The sequence below is a fragment of the Loxodonta africana genome, chromosome 14 (assembly GCF_030014295.1).
Source record: "Loxodonta africana isolate mLoxAfr1 chromosome 14, mLoxAfr1.hap2, whole genome shotgun sequence".
Lineage (NCBI taxonomy): Eukaryota > Metazoa > Chordata > Mammalia > Proboscidea > Elephantidae > Loxodonta > Loxodonta africana.
In genome coordinates, this window is record NC_087355.1 from 50,921,266 (window position 1) to 50,937,041 (window position 15,776).

The following is a 15,776-nucleotide window of genomic DNA, read 5'->3' on the forward strand; positions in this document are numbered from 1 at the left end:
AAACACAAAGAATATATTCATTAATTTTATAAGAAAGAAAATAAGTAGGGGAGTATTTTCTAAAGCAATCGAGTAAGAATTACACAGGAGGGAAACAACCATAAAGGCTTATTGTTATAGTTTTCTCACTGCAAATTCAAATGAAATAAAATAGGCTATAATACAACTCTAAAACATTGCTATTAAATTATATGCATTCGGTATGTAATCACAGAATTCCGTGAAGCATCAACTTAAGGACCAATTCAAAAAAGCAACAAGAGACAGTAGATCTTTAAATAAGACATGAAGATACAATGTTTCATGAATTGAATTGTGTCCTCCAAAATACGTGTCAATTTGACTCGGCCACGATTCCCAGTATTGTGTGGCTGTCCTCCATTTTGTGATCTGATGTAATTATCCTATGTGTTGTAAATCCTAACCTCTATGATATTAATAAAGTAGGATTAGAGGCAGTTATGTTAATGAGGTATGAGAAAATCTACAAGATCAGGTTGTATCTTGAGTCAACCTCTTTTGAGACATAAAAGAGAGAAGCAAGCAGAGAGAAGAGTGACCTCCTATCACCAAGACTGAAGTACCTGGAGCGGACTGTGTCCTTTCGACCCATGATCCCTAGACCCAGGGTAGGACTGATGCCAAGACCTTCCTCCAGAGCCAACACAGAGAGATAGCCTTCCCCTGGAGCCGGTGCCCTGAGTTCGGACTTCTAGTCTCCTAGACTGTGAGAAAATAAATTTGTTTGTTAAAGCCACCCACTTGTATTTCTGTTACAGCAGTACTAGATAACTAAGACTAAAGAGTCAAAAGGCTACAAAACATGAAGCTAATGAAAAAAGACAAAAGAATTGATGTATTTGAATTGTAGTGTTGGCAAAGAATATTAAATATACCATGGACTACCAGAAAAACAAATCAATCTTAGAAGAAATACAACCAGAATGCTTCTTAGAAGGATGGCCAGATTCTGTCCCAGGCTAGGCCAGTCTTTCTCTCGTAACACTAGTGAGTTTTAACGTTTTATCTGGGAACATACAAACAAAAACAAAATTAATTTGAAGAAAATGAGGAATGAAGCAGACATGGGGAAAGAACTAAAGACAAGAGGCAAAGAAAGTCAGATAAGCCAACACAAAAGCTCACATGTAATAGACAGCCAGGCAGTGTGTGAGTCAGAAGATGTACGAGAGGGCAGGCAGACTGAAGTAGGAAGATATACAATTCCTTATAGTTTGTTTCTGCTGGCAAATCCTTAATTACCTCCCGTATACACCACATCTACTCTTCATTTTTTTTAAAAACCCTTTTGTACAAGGGCTACTTTTACATGTTACATTACCCGATCTTGGACCACCTTCATGATTGTTGGTATGTTTGAGTGCATTGTTGCAGTTATTTTGTCGATCTACCTCACTAGAGCTTCCCTCATATTTGCTGACCCTCTACCAAACATGATGTCCTCTTCTACAGATATGTCTAAAATAAGTGAGTCAAAGTCTTGCCATCCTTGTTCCTAAGAAACTTTCTGGTTATTTCTTCTAAAACTGATTTGTTCATTCCTTTGGCGGGCCAAAGTACAGTTTGACCACAGTTTGAATGGATCGATTCTGTCCTCATTTTTCACTCTCCAACTTTTGCATGCATATAAGGTAACCGAAAAGACTATGGTGTGGGTCAAATGGGTCAAACGGGTCAAACGCACCTTAGTCATCAAAGTGACAACTTTGAAGAGGTCTTTTGCAGCAGATATGCCCAGTGCAAGACATCATTTGATTTCTTGGCTGCTGCTTCCATAGAGGTTGACAACTTCAATTTCTTTTCCATTTATCATCATGTTGTTTATTGGTCCAGCTGTGAGGACTTTAGTTTTCTTCACATTCAGGTATAATCCACACTGAAGGTCTTTGACCTTCATCAGTATGTACGTCATGCTGTCTTCATTTCTGGCAAGCAAGGTTGTACCATTTGCATAGCACATGTTGTTAACAAGTCATCCTCCAATTCTGATGTCATGTTCTTCTTCATATAGTCCAGCAAATAACTTGTTTAGCATACAGATTGAGTAAGTATGGTGAAAGGATACAACCCTGATGTATGCCTTTTCCAATTTTGAATCATGCAGTAGCCCCTTGTTCGATATGATCCTTGTACAGCCTCTGCATGGGCACAATTAAGTATTCTGAAATTTCCATTCTTCGAAGTGTTATCCATAATTTGTTATGATCTGCACATTCAAATGCCTTCATTTATACAATCATACAGTATGCATTTCTGTGTGTTTTAGTTTCTTTAGCTCAACATCAGATTCGTTAGATTTACCCAGATTGTTGAGCACAGCAATAGTTTGTTCATTTTCACTGCTAAATAATTTTCTATTGTGTAAATACACCACAGTTTATTCATCTATTCCACTATTAATGGGCACTTGGGTAGTTGCCAGTATTACGTTGCTAGGAACATTCTAGAACAAGTCTTTTGGTGACCATATATATTTATTTCTGTTTGATATACACTTAAAAATGGAATTGCTGGTTTCTTTAGGGTATATTCAGCTTTAGCAGATACTGCTAAAACAGCTTTCTAAAATTGCTGTACCGACCTAAATTCCTACTATCAGTTTGAGCGTTCCAGACACTCCAACTATTTACTGTCTTCATCGCTGTAAATTTCCTGAAGGTAAGTTCTTTCTTATTCAATCCTGTATTCTATTCCTGGCACTTAGTACAGATTGATATGGTAGGCAAGTCAATAATATTTTGCTGAAAGAAGTTACATGAGTGTTTACATAGACTATTATTTTGTTTACTAAAGCCACGTTTCTCACTGGTTATCATTCAGTTTAGCTGAAGTTCTCGGGATATTTTAATCAGGGGTAAGATTAATGTATTCATTCTTACATAATTAAACCTATTTTTTGTAACTTTTGTTTGTAATTTCTGACTTACAGAAAGTTGCAAAAATAGTACAACGAACTTCCTATGTCCTTTTATCCTATACTTGCTTTGTCATTCCCGACTTTCTCTCTCCCTCCCTCCCCTCTTATTTTTTTTATTTTTAATCAATAGAAAGTTGAGACATCAAATCCCTTACTACTGAACATTTCAGTGTGGATTTCCTAAGAAGATCCTCTTATATAACCACAGAACTATCAAAATTAGGAAATTTCTAATGCATAGTCTGTATTTAAATTTTGCCAATTGTTCCAGTAATGTCCTTCGCAGCTATTTCCCCCCAGTGCAGGATCCAATCTAGGATCAACCATTACATTCAGTTATCTTATCTCCTTGGATTCCCTCAGTCTAGAATAGTTCCTCAAACCTCTGTCTTACCTGACCTTGACATCTGTGAAGAACACAGACCATTTGTTTTATAGAATATTCCTCAATCTGGGTATGCTTGGTGTTTTCTCATGATTAGATTCAAGTCATGTATTTTTGGTAGGAATTCCACAAAAGTGATGCTGTGTCTTCCTCAATGCTTCATATTAGGAGACACATGATGATGGTTTGTCCCAATACTGACAATGTTTTTAACCACTTAGTTAAGGTGGTGGCAACATGATGAATTACCTAGTATGACCTCTCTAGCCATGGTCTTGTAACTCCCACCCAGGTGACTGGGTGGGGCTGTGCAAGTAAGAGAATTGTGGCCCACCAAGGGGATTGGTCAGTTTTGCTTTAAAAGAGAACCAATTCCAGAGCAGAAAGAAAAGCCCACTACCACCAAGGAAGGAGAGACTGGCAGGAAAGACCCACAGGAGATGGCATAGTGGGCTTCCTGGCCTACAGAGCAAGAAAGGTGAGTGCCTTCCGGCAGGGACTGAGAGCCAAGCAGAAGCCTACGCCTGACCCACGACTTTGGGACTTGCCAACCTCTGCAATTGCATGCACCATTTTCTTTATACAGGTCATGAGTCTGTCAGATTTTGCAGTGAATTAGGAAACCCGAAGACAGGAGGGAGAGTACTGAAGGGAGAGGGAGTAGCTAACGTCAGAGATGATGGACTGGAACAGCAGCTTGGAAAAGCGGGACATCTGGGACATCTTCAGACTCCACCTCAGAAACCAGCTTTGCACCGATCCTAATAAGTTATGCATTTAGTGGTATCTGCCAGATTCCTCCCCTGTAAAGTTACTAGTTTCTCCTTTCTAATTAATACAAAGATGTTTAGAGATTACATAAATATTCTACTCCTTGTTAAACTTTAACCCATGATTTTTATCATCCATTAGTGCCGAAATTCCCTGATTTGACCCATGAAAGCCCCTTTTGCCTGGCTTCTGAGTCATTTTGATATATTCTCATCATTCTTCCAGCACTTCCTTACTTTCTGGCACAACAAGATGTTCTAGGCTCACTGTTCTTTCCCTGCCTCAGCTTAGAATTGACTTTCTCTCCAAAGAGTCCTGATTCCATTTAGAAGAGAATGGTATTCAGAAACTAAGAACGAGATGCTAAGTGTGTTCACTGCTTCCAGGCAATCTCAGCAGATAAGACTAATAAGATATATAAACACACTTTCAAACTCTGTATTTTTAGTTGAAATAGAAATAGCAAAGATAAGTGAACTGTACCAGCCTCGTTTTAATCAAATCTCACCTCGAATTTTCAACTAGTACTAAGAAATAAGAAGCATCTTAAAGTTCTTGGAGGAAAAAAAATCTGAGAACTTGAAATACATTAAAAAAAGAATACATTAAAACCCAGGAAATGAGTTATTTTATATACAGGCTCTAGTTTTGTTTTAGAGGGCTTCAAAAAATACTTTCTTTGAAGGGTTTTGCTGCTTAAAGCAAAAAAAAACTAGGAAAAAACAAAAACCAGGGGACTAGATGATTTTCAAGGTGCCTTGTAAGTCTAGAACATCCATGATTCCATACTTCTACTTGAATAAATAGAGGCTAGCGTGTTGTGATCTACCTCTGGTTCATTCTCTTGCTTACATTCTCAAAATTTCATAAAAAGGTCAATCCTTAACTACTAAAAAAGTTGGCTCTAACACCAGCATTTTTATGATTATTTCTTTCCATAAATATCAACAATGTCAGTGTTGAGTACAAATGTGACAATTTAATGAGGCAAATATTTAAGAACCTTGAGATCCTTACTGAGGAAATCCTCATCTCTCACTTGAAAATTGAAGATATTGCCTCCTGTAGTCTCTATGCTTCCAATGGAATGCTTTAGCATTGCATACAGAACAAAATTTTTAAAAGACCCTGTTCATGAACTGTTTATTCTCTTCCTTTGTCTTATTCTTCAAGTCTAGTCAGTCACCCAATTAAGTCTATTATCGCTGAAATCCCTTCTCCATTTTCCTGTGAACTATCTTGGAATTCATCTAACAAAATGTTTCCAAAGTATGGCTCTGAGGAAAACTAGCCATGTGTGATATTAACAGAAGTTACAAGAAAGAAAGTTCTGCAGTAAAGCAAACATGATAAGTATGATAAAATTAAACAATAAAATTAAGACATCTAAAAGCCTTCAATGTACCATGTGTGCTGACTATCCAAGTAGGTGGTGGGTATTTTCCAGTTACAGTTATTTGGCTGTGGAACCTATCCTTTTAATGACAGTAGTCTTTTAATCTAGCCCTTACATTTTATAAGTTAGAAAACTGAAGTATAGAGCTGCCTGGTCAAATACATTATGACTAGCAACATATGACCATTTAACTTTAAATTAATTAAAATTAAATTTAAAATACAGTTCCTTGGTTGCGCTAGTCACATTTCAAACGCTCTATATGTGCAGCCCTGGTGGCCCAGTAGTTAAGAGTTATAGCTACTAACCAAAAGGTTGGCAATTTGAATCCACCAGCTGCTCCCTGGAAGCCCCAGGGGCAGTTCTGCTCTGTCCTATACAGTCGCTATGAGTTGGAATTGACTCAACAGCAACAGGTTTGATTTTTTTTTTTTTTTGGTATAGCATATGTGGCTAGAGGTTACCATATTGGGCATTGCAGATCTACAACTCCATCATCACAGCAAGTTCTACTGGAAAGCACTGGTTTTAGAGATACTGTGGGATTTATCCACACAGCTACTGTGGCAGAGCCAAAAGTCTCAGTGCTCTTTCTACTATCCTACTTCTGAAATGAGGCCTTCAAATAAACATCTAGTATCTGAACTATCATATTAGTTTCTTTGTCCAGGTCTGCTTATACATCTCCCCTGGCTTCCCACAGATAAAGAATAAATTCCAAATTTCGCATGACACTCAAAGCCCTCTACAACCTAACCTTCTTGGTCTCTCCTATCACTGTTTCCCGACATAAAAAACCCACGCTCTAGCCAAATGACCTATTTGTTAAACAGCTTAACAAAACGTAGTTTCACCTCCATGATGTTTCCCTATGCCTGCGCCTCTGCCTGGAATACTCTTTTCCATCTTGTCTGCTTATCCAAATTCTATTACTCTTTCAAGACCCAATTTTTATATTTCCACAAATCATTCTAGGTCGGTAATTATAAACACTGCTAAAAATTGCTCCTTAGCTTTATATTTTGTTGTTAGGTGCTGTCCAGTTGATTCTGACTCACAGCAAGCCCATGTAACAGAGCATAACTGCCCCCATAGGGTTTTCCTGGCTGTGCTCTTTATGGAGAAAACCCTGGTGAAATAGTGGTTAAGAGCTACAGCTGCTAACCAAAAGGTCAGCAGTTCAAATCCACCAAAATCCACCAGGCACTCCTTGGAAACTCTATGGAGCAGTTCTACTCTGTCCCATAGGGTTGCTATGAGTCGGAATTGACTGGACGGCAATGGGTTAATCTTTACGGAAGCAGATTGCCCTATCTTTCTCCTGAGGAACTGCTGGGTGGGTTTGAACCACCAACTTTTCAGTTAGCAGCTAAGTGCTTAACTGTTTGGTCTACCAGGGCTCCTTATAACTTTATATAGAAGTATATAATTTTCTAAACATTTTGCTTAAATATTTTATTGTGATTCTTTGCTAGAAAGTGGGGTATTGCAAAGGCCCTAAGGCAAGAATGTGCCTGGCATGTTCAAAGAATATGGCTGAAGAAAAATTAGCAAGGTGAAGAATATTTGAGACAGGTCAGATTGTAATGGGGTCAGGTTCTGTGAGATTTTTATAGGCCACTATAAGGACTCTGGAATCCCTGGCTGGTATGCTCGGCTGCTAACCAAAAGGTTGGAGGCTTGAGTCCACCAAGATGCGCTTGGGAAGAAGGGCCTGGTGATCTACTTCTAAAAAACCAGCCACTGAAAACCCTATGGAGCACAGTTCTATTCTGAATCCCATGAGGTCCCCATGAGTCAGGATTGAGTTTACAGCAACTGGTACTTGCATAAGGATTTTGGCTTTTACTCTAAGTTAGATGGGGAAACATTTGAGGCTTCTGAATAGACAGTTAGGCTCCAAATAGTTTAAAGGATCATTCTGGCTATTGTATCGAGATCAGATCATAGCGGGGAAAGGGGGTAGTGGGAAGAATAGTTTAAAGGCTACCACAATTATCTAGGTAGGAGATGATGACGGTTCATGGTGGTAGCAGTGGAGGTAATGAGAACGTATTCTGATACAAAAGCTTTGAAGGTAGAGCTGATAGGCCAATGCAGGAGCAGACTGGCCTGGTTAACTAGAAGGCTGAAACTGCTATCAAATGAAATGGGGAAGGCTGTGAAAAGAATTAGTTTTAGAGAGAAGCTAAGACCAAGAGTTCATTTTCAGACATTTAAACTTGAGATGTCCTTTGTATCTAGGTAGAAATGTATATCCAAATACCTATTCGATAAGGCTGGAATTCACAGAAAGAAGTCCGGCCTAGAGTTATAAATTCGGGGCTTGTTGGTATATGCATGCTATATAAAATCATAAGAATGGATGAAATCACCAATGGAGTGAATGCAGAAGAGTAAGGACTGAGCCCTGTGGCATTCTAACACTAAGATGTAGAAGAGAAGAGGAAGATCCAGTAAAGGAATGGGAGGGGAATCTTCTAGGAATTTAACCTTAAGGATGCAAAAACCTGTTAGTCTATCCCCATCAGTATTTTACTCCCTCCCTCCCTCCTTCCCTGCGAGGTAAGCTACACCTTAAAAAGTCAAGAACAAGGAAGGCAAGTTGGGAGAATGAGGGGAGAAAAGACGAGAGAAAAAAAAATGTGTCTTATAGGATACAATCTATTTTTTAGGTCTATTCAAACTGGAGGGTGCTACCTCTGATATTTCTAAGAAAAAGCAGATATTATAGTATTAGAATTCTAAAGGAAGAACTGTCTAGTCCATGATAATCATAATACATGATATAAAACAAAGATAAGCACAGATCTTTGGTTTACCGAAGCCTTCGACTGTATGTTAGTTTCCTGTGGTTGCCGTAACAAATTACCACAAACCGGGTGGCTTCAAACAAGTGAAATGTATTCTCTCACAGTTTGGGAGGCTAGATGTCCTCAGGAGGCACTAGGGAAGAAGCCGGTCTTTGCCTCTTCCAGCTCCTGGCAGCTGTAGACATTCCTGGGATTGTGGCTTCATCACTTCAGTCTCTGCCTCTGCGGTCATATTGTGTCCTCCTTTTCTGTCTGTAATCGCCCTTTACTGTTTTCTTAAAGACACTTGTCACTGGATTTACAGCTCACCCAGATCATCCAAGATGATCTCCTCAAGATTCTTAACTTAATCACATCTGCAATGACTCTTTTCCCCAATCAGGTAACATTCACAGCTCTGGGAATTAGGACGTGAATATGTATCACTTTGGAAGCTACCGTTCAACTCACTACAACGTGATTTCAGAAGTTTTTGCTAAGGATATCAGTGTGCTATGTTTATGCAAAACACCAAAGACACTTAATGTTCATCCATAACAAGTCCTCCTCCCTTTTTTATGTTTTTTGATTAAAGGGTATACGGTGACATCTATTTTGTTTGGCTATTATAACCAGATTTTTGGGGTTTTTATTATAACGAGAAGTCTCTCAGCTGCTTACCAGATAACCACTGCCACTCTTGGTTCAGATAAAAGAATTACAGTCATTGGGCTATGCATCATATACTCTGAGATGATAGTATTTTCTAAATGATTATTTTGCTCTCTATTTTGCTCTCTCTCCTTACCCACTTACATGTACTTACCAATTCCCATTCCCTCTTTCTAAAGGAGCTCATTTCATGATTTTAAGGATTTCTATATAAGAAGCCCCAGTTATTCATATAACAAAAACTGAAGGTTAGATTAGTTCAGGCAGTATTTAAATAGATCAGCAATTTAAAATCTGGTGCTTAAACCACCCTCGTCAAATCTCCTGATTCTGCATGTTACAAAAGTACCTTGTATTGACTTATTCATTGTAACTGATTCCAGTGTGGAAGGTAACAGGACACTCCACATGCAGTAGTCTCACAGGGACTTCTTCCTTTTGTTTTTATACTGAGCCTTGTTAGGACAAGTTGCTAAAAATGAGAAGTTCTCTTTTTCACAGTCTTATCTGAGTAGCCGGGTGTTTCAGAGAAATAATTTACCCTAATCCCCAGTGAAACAGATGATAGCACATTCTTAGATTAGATTAGGTCATTTTATAGACAGGAAAAGAGAGTAAGACACAATGTCATTTTTCAGCAGCTGTAAAACTGAGGAAGTCAGGTCTCCTAACTTTCAATTCAACTCAGCAATTCTAGTTCAATGCCATATGCACTTCTGTGCCTGGCCTTAAAAGACACGTCAATCAGAAAAAGCCTATCAAAAAGACTAAAGAATTTTTGTAGAAAAGAATAAGAAATTTCTCGGAGCTGTCATATGTCATATAAAATATCCCTAGAGCTAGGCTGTCCATTTGAAATGTGGGCTGAATTACATTGAGCTCTAAAAGTAAAACACACACTTAGACTTGCTATGAATAAAAGACTATCAAGTCACTCAATGTGTGTTGAAATAATATTCTGGATATGTTAAATAAGATACATCAAAATTAATCCCACCTGTTTCTTTTTACTTTTTAAATGTAACTACTAGAAAATCTTAAATTGCATATGTGGTTTACATTATATTTTTATTGGACAGCACTGCTGTAGAGAAAGTTATGATATAGATACCTTACACATTATATATAACTTATCAGCTAACAAATAGTCAGCACCTATTATCGTCAGGCTGTATGCTGTGCTAAAACCTTTCAGTGAACAAAGAGAATGGCCCCTGCCATCACACAGCTTATGTTAACTCCTATACTTCTATTACACATTTCACATATATTATCTCATTTGAGGTAACACATAAAAATAATTTAATTTAGGACAAAAACACCTTACCATTTTTTGGGGCAAATGCCAATACAGGTAGTCCACGACTTATACGATATTTGAGGTACAATGGACCGCACTTATGACCATCTGGTTTTATCTTTTGTACATCTTATCATTAGTAATATGCACAACATACAATGTTGCAGTTGTAGTACATAATTTGCTGATGTTATCATTCTCAAATGTTAACTGCAGAAGTTCAAAGATCGGATTTATAAAGATACTGACAATAAAAGGCAATAATACTGAAAACTAAAAAAAAAAAAAAAAAGGGGGTATTTGACTTACATCAGAACCAACTTATGAAGGGGCCATCAGAACGGAACCCCATTGTAAATTGGGGACTACCTGTACCTAACTTAGAAATCACCAGTAGATTCATACTAACTGTAGTTTATTTTTGTGATCTAATATATTATTATAGCATATAATGTTTACCTTGAAGCCTAATACTGTAACCTTCCCAATAGCTTCTCTTGGTTTCTTGTTCCTTACCTCATGGCTCACCTCTACCAGAGTCGCTCTTCAACTCGCATCCTGCCGACTATTCACATAACAGCAGGGCTATTTATACTCTCAGGGGTCTCTAGAGGCTAGAGGCTGAAAATGTTAAGTGTCCATAATCCTAAGAGGCCAACTCCAGTTTTTTTGGACCCAAGACTTAATTTTGAAGTTTCTTTGGGCTTCAACAAACTACGGTGATTTCCAAGTAGTATTTTGCTTCATAATTCAAAGCACAAACTTATTTAAGAATTAAAACAACCCCTTATTGCCCTACTGAGGCTTCTGAATAACAAAACTTCCCCCAAGTAGGACTTTAAACAAATTAACAAATAGTAATTCTCTAATAAATGATTTCTAAAATAAAATACTAAGCAACATGAATAGGAAAAGATATATAATGCTGTTAAGGCTAATGGCATAGCTGTCAAGAAAATGTTAAGAATAAAAAAATTCTTCTTCAGGTCTAGTGGCAACTACAAAGAGAGCCATACAAGCAAAAACTATTTTATCAAAAAGTGCTAATTTTTCACACTTTAATACAGAAAGTATCACTGACATATAACAGCTATTGAGAAACAAGTACCCAAATTTTAAAGCACCCCAAAAATGATTTCATTACCTTTTTGGGTTGAAGTCTATGAACATCTGAAATACATATGTGTTTAGCAAAGGAATATCATCCCTCAGCCTTTAGCTGTGCAGGTATGGTTAGGCACATGTATTGTTTCCATGTTATGCATATTCTGTCAGCAAACAACTGACATCTCATGACTTAAGAGAAAAAAATGGCCAAAGAAAACTTAAAATTAGCTTCTGAGGGAAGAAAACAGCCTAAGTATAGAAAATTTAGCTATTTTTCCTAAGTAATCAGAGTAACATTTTACTAAATAGGAGTTAAACCAAAGCCTTTAAGCTAAAGTACTCCATATATTATCATGGATACTTTCAATCATTAAACTACTACTGTGCTATGATGCTCTTCTTTGCTAAATGCTATGCAATAGGCAACCAAATATAAATTTAAAAATGCAACTTTACTTTGGCTTTCAGTCCAAGATAGACTAATTTTTCTCTTGGCCCCAAATGATAACATAGTCTGTAAGAAACTAGCCTGCATTTGACAGCCACTTGTCACTTGTTAGCTGCATCAGAAAAACAATAAACATTCCCTAAAAATTCCTATATAGACTTAATAAAGAAAAAATATAAACAGGCAATTCAAATGAAAATGCAACAAAATTTACCTCCAGCTTACTCTGTGCCCAACATTTGACTAGGAACTTTTACACGTTATTACAAATATTTTCTTTGTCCTCCCTCTTGGAAAATTCTCAATCCTCGGTGACCTCCAGTTAAAAAAGGGGGGATGGGGAGGGAAACACATGATTAGAAGCCAAAAAATTCTGAAATAAATTGAAAGTGTTTAGGATAAAAATCAGGACTTGCCATAATGTACAAGAGTCTCTTTCAAATGTTTAAAAAAAAAGTTTGCCTTAATTACCCATATATATATTTTTTTAATACCACAGAGCGATCCCATAACAAATAGTGTCTTTCAATTTGATCCTTTGAGGTGACCTGAAGTGTCTTACATTCACAACTGCAAAAATACTACTTTATAACTTTACCTACATTCAATTTTAAGAATTGCATTTAACAGCCACTAAGATGCTGAAGGAAACCCTGGTGGCATAGTGGTTAAGTGCTACTGCTGCTAACCAAAGGGCTGGCAGTTCGAACCTGCCAGGCGCTCCTTGGAAACTCTATGGGGCAGTTCCACTCTGTCCTATAGGGTTGCTATGAGTCTGAATAGACTTGAGGGCGCTGGGTTTGGTTTTCGTTTTGGTTAAGATGCTGAAGTATCATCTTTCATGTTAAATAGAAAATAATATGGTTTCATTTAGTCAAGAAAAAAGGCACAAAAAATTCCACAATTCCAAATTTTAAAAAATACATTCCAACACTAGTTAGATGACAGTAACATGGACAGTTCTTTATCTAAACTCTAATGATCCAATGAGGCATGCCCCAAATGAAACAACAATACATCAATTAGTTACTATCTTGGAGACTAGGCATTTGGTTGTGTTTCAATTCTCAAAATGATGTTGCAGTTTTCCAAGTTAATGTTATTGGCCTCTTTCTGTGAGCCAGAGATACCAGAAAAAAAGACACTAATTATTACTTACCAAATGTAATTTTTTTTCTCAGAAAGACACCCTGTGACAACATTAAAACACTCTCCACTGACGCACGAAATTTAAGCTTCAGTTATATTGTATACAGTAATAAAAAAGAGAATATTAAGAAGCTGAACATTACTAAATTACCAAATAAAAAGGTCTTTTGCGCGCGGGGGGGGGGGGGCAGGATTTGGTTAAGATCCAACGCTTAGTTCTAAATCCTTACCATGGAATTGTATGTAGCAAGGCAGGAACAGTTGAAAATAAGAATTAACATAAGATCATCACCGTTTTCTAAATAGAGAAGTCTTTAAATACTAATTCAATTCAGACAGTTGGCGTAAAAGAAGCATGAACAGGCAAATATGGTAATGACTTGAATTATAAGCAGAAGTGGTAAGATGTGCAGTAAGAGAGAGATCATTGGTTAATGGCAAAACTGAAAATAAAACTTAGGAATACCGTCAGACTCATATACCCAAAAGGGAAAAGGAATCTAGGTTAAACAAGAAAAAGGAAACCGTAAAACAGTGAAACAACAGCCGTGCTCTTACAAAAAAGTAGAATGGAAAAGAAAGATCACAAACATTTTACGGTAGGGAAAAGGGTGGCTTTATGCGTCCACTGTTTACCAACACTTAAAACTAGCATTTCCAGCCAATACCTAGGTTGGAAACTGCAGCGCCACTTACACGCTATACTTTCCAACGTTAACCTAACAACATTTTGAGTAGTAGTAGTGAGAATAAAGCATCGTTCCTGTATTTCTATCTTCAAGGACCGTGGAAAAAAATTGAGCTTTCTTTCTCCCATATATAGCCTTGACCACTCTCTCCCCTCTTTTATTTACTGCCTGCGTCGTGGGGCTAATGAACCCTAAACTTCTTTTTCCTCCCATTAATGGAAATGAGAAAAAAGAGCAACGACAGAGTGGAATCCAGATGAAAAACACGAAAGTAGTGGCATTACTTGCTGGGTGCGGGTTCGAACGCCAAAGATTTAGCATTATGGGGACAGTTCCGGAGACCCTTATTAACATATACTTTACCCCAATGCTGCACCGTTTTCCGTGATTCTCATTATTAATTTTGTTCGTTTTTGAAGGGGGTGGTAGTTCTCCTGGGCGAACCTCTCCCCAGGGCCCCAAGCAGCAGACGGCGGGGGGCGAGGCCCGAAAGCCGGTCCCGTTAGAGCCGATTTCACCCACCAGGAATGCGCTCCGCCCCCGCCGCCGCCCCTCCTTGGCCGCCCTCAGTTTTCGCCAGCTTCCAGGGCCTCAGAACACGGCCGGGTCCGCCGCCGGCGCCACAGACTTCGCAGGCCAGAGAGGGGTGCGGGGTGGATCCCACACTCCACTCGGCCAAGCAGACGCCCGACCTGGGGGACCCGGAAGCAGCCCGAGGCCTGACCCCGGCCCCAACCGCGGGGAGGGGGCGCCTTTCCCGCGGGACTTCCGAATCCATTTCCGTCCCGGGGAGGGGCGCGAGGGCGGCGGCCGGCCAGAGGACCGCGCTTCGGAACTGGAGCCGAGCCCTGCGCTCCCGATCCGGGCGTTACCTCCTCCCGTGCCCGTCCGTACCTTCAACTCGTCAGAGCGACGGTGGGCGCGGGGTTGTGGGTGACCAGGCCCATCTCCCAACGCCGGCGGCAGAAGCCGGAGGAAGTTCAGGGGACGGTCCCTCAGGCCGGCGGAGGCGCCTCTCAGCTGGGGCGGGGGGAACGAAGGGGAGGGGTTCGGACGGCGGCCTTCCCGAACTCCTCCGCAGCTCTGGCTCGACGGCAGCTCTCAGGAACCAGCACCGCATCTGCCATTCTCCCCGTCTCGGCCCCCACTTTCTCCGCCTCCCCCTCCCACTCCTTCCTCCCGCCCCGCCCCGCCGCGCCCGCCCCGCCCCGCCGCACCACCCACGTGCCGTGCGTCATAGCGTCACGCCCACTGGGCCGGCCGCGGGCGGTCCTGGGACGTGGTGGTTTCCTCGCGCGCCTTCGCGCAGTGCTCGCCCGGAGTGACCCGCCTACGACCCCGGAGGCTCGGATCGTGGCCCTCAAGCCCGACCTCCGCGCGGGGCACTTAGCGGCCCTTCCTTCTCCTCCCGCTTGCAGCAGTCCGCCTCGAGCGGGCCGGGCTATGGGGCTGTCGCCCGGTGAGCGTCTCCTCCAAGGACAGGTGGAGGTGGATGGAGCTGCGCCCGAGGTGGAGGAAGATGCCGGTCTTTGAGACCCTGGCCCTTGACATTCCACACAGCATTTTTCATTCCTTTGTGCTCTCACAGTTCACCTGCTTGACTGGCAGCCCCAGGGAGCTCAGAGCCGGGACGTAGGCAGCAAATTCCTGCCGCTCTCGATGAGGAAATGTCTTTCACCAGAGCGTGGCGGCGCCCTTTGGAGCAGTGTCCCGCACGTCCGCAGCTGCCCCTCCTAGCTCTTTCAGTTTCATAGGTCTCAGTCTTTCGCAGGGTCACTCAACCACAGTTAACACCGTATGCGAGGGCTCAGAATATCTTTCACTCACTTCTTTTTCAATTTTAAAATATATTGCAAATAATCCATTTATTTGAATTCACATTTTCAGCCCTTACTGATGTCTAATGTATTCTGAATCACTTCTTTAATCCAGTTTTGTTCCATGCCCTCACATCCGTTGAGCCAGTCATACCCTTTGAATTTTTCAGTCTACACATGCCTTGGTATAAATTCTTACTTGAATAAACAAATTCAGTCCAAGCCTGATCCATTCCCTTTTAGTTTATTTCCTCTCAAGATTTAGAGTCCCTCTTCCTTTTTTTTTTTTCTTCCTTGGAATGCTGAGAAACG

At 40.2% G+C, this 15,776-nt stretch overlaps 1 protein-coding gene across 9 annotated transcripts in view; it reads right to left on the minus strand.

Annotated features, from left to right (window-relative positions):
* Nucleotides 1–14,795, minus strand: part of RNF19A (ring finger protein 19A, RBR E3 ubiquitin protein ligase) — a 51,151-nt gene extending 36,356 nt beyond the window's left edge. For 2 of the 9 annotated variants that reach the window (XM_064267968.1, XM_064267967.1), the window contains exons 1-3: nucleotides 10,282–10,474; nucleotides 1,706–2,159; nucleotides 585–725 (exon numbers count right to left, since the gene is read on the minus strand). The gene's annotated coding sequence lies outside the window, so the exon portion shown is untranslated. Of the gene's footprint in view, nucleotides 1–584; nucleotides 726–1,705; nucleotides 2,160–10,281; nucleotides 10,475–11,398; nucleotides 11,718–14,541 lie in introns of those variants that run through there. The other 7 variants (XM_064267964.1, XM_064267962.1, XM_064267965.1 and 4 more) reach the window with 7 other exon arrangements.
* Nucleotides 14,796–15,776: the final 981 nt, after the last annotated feature.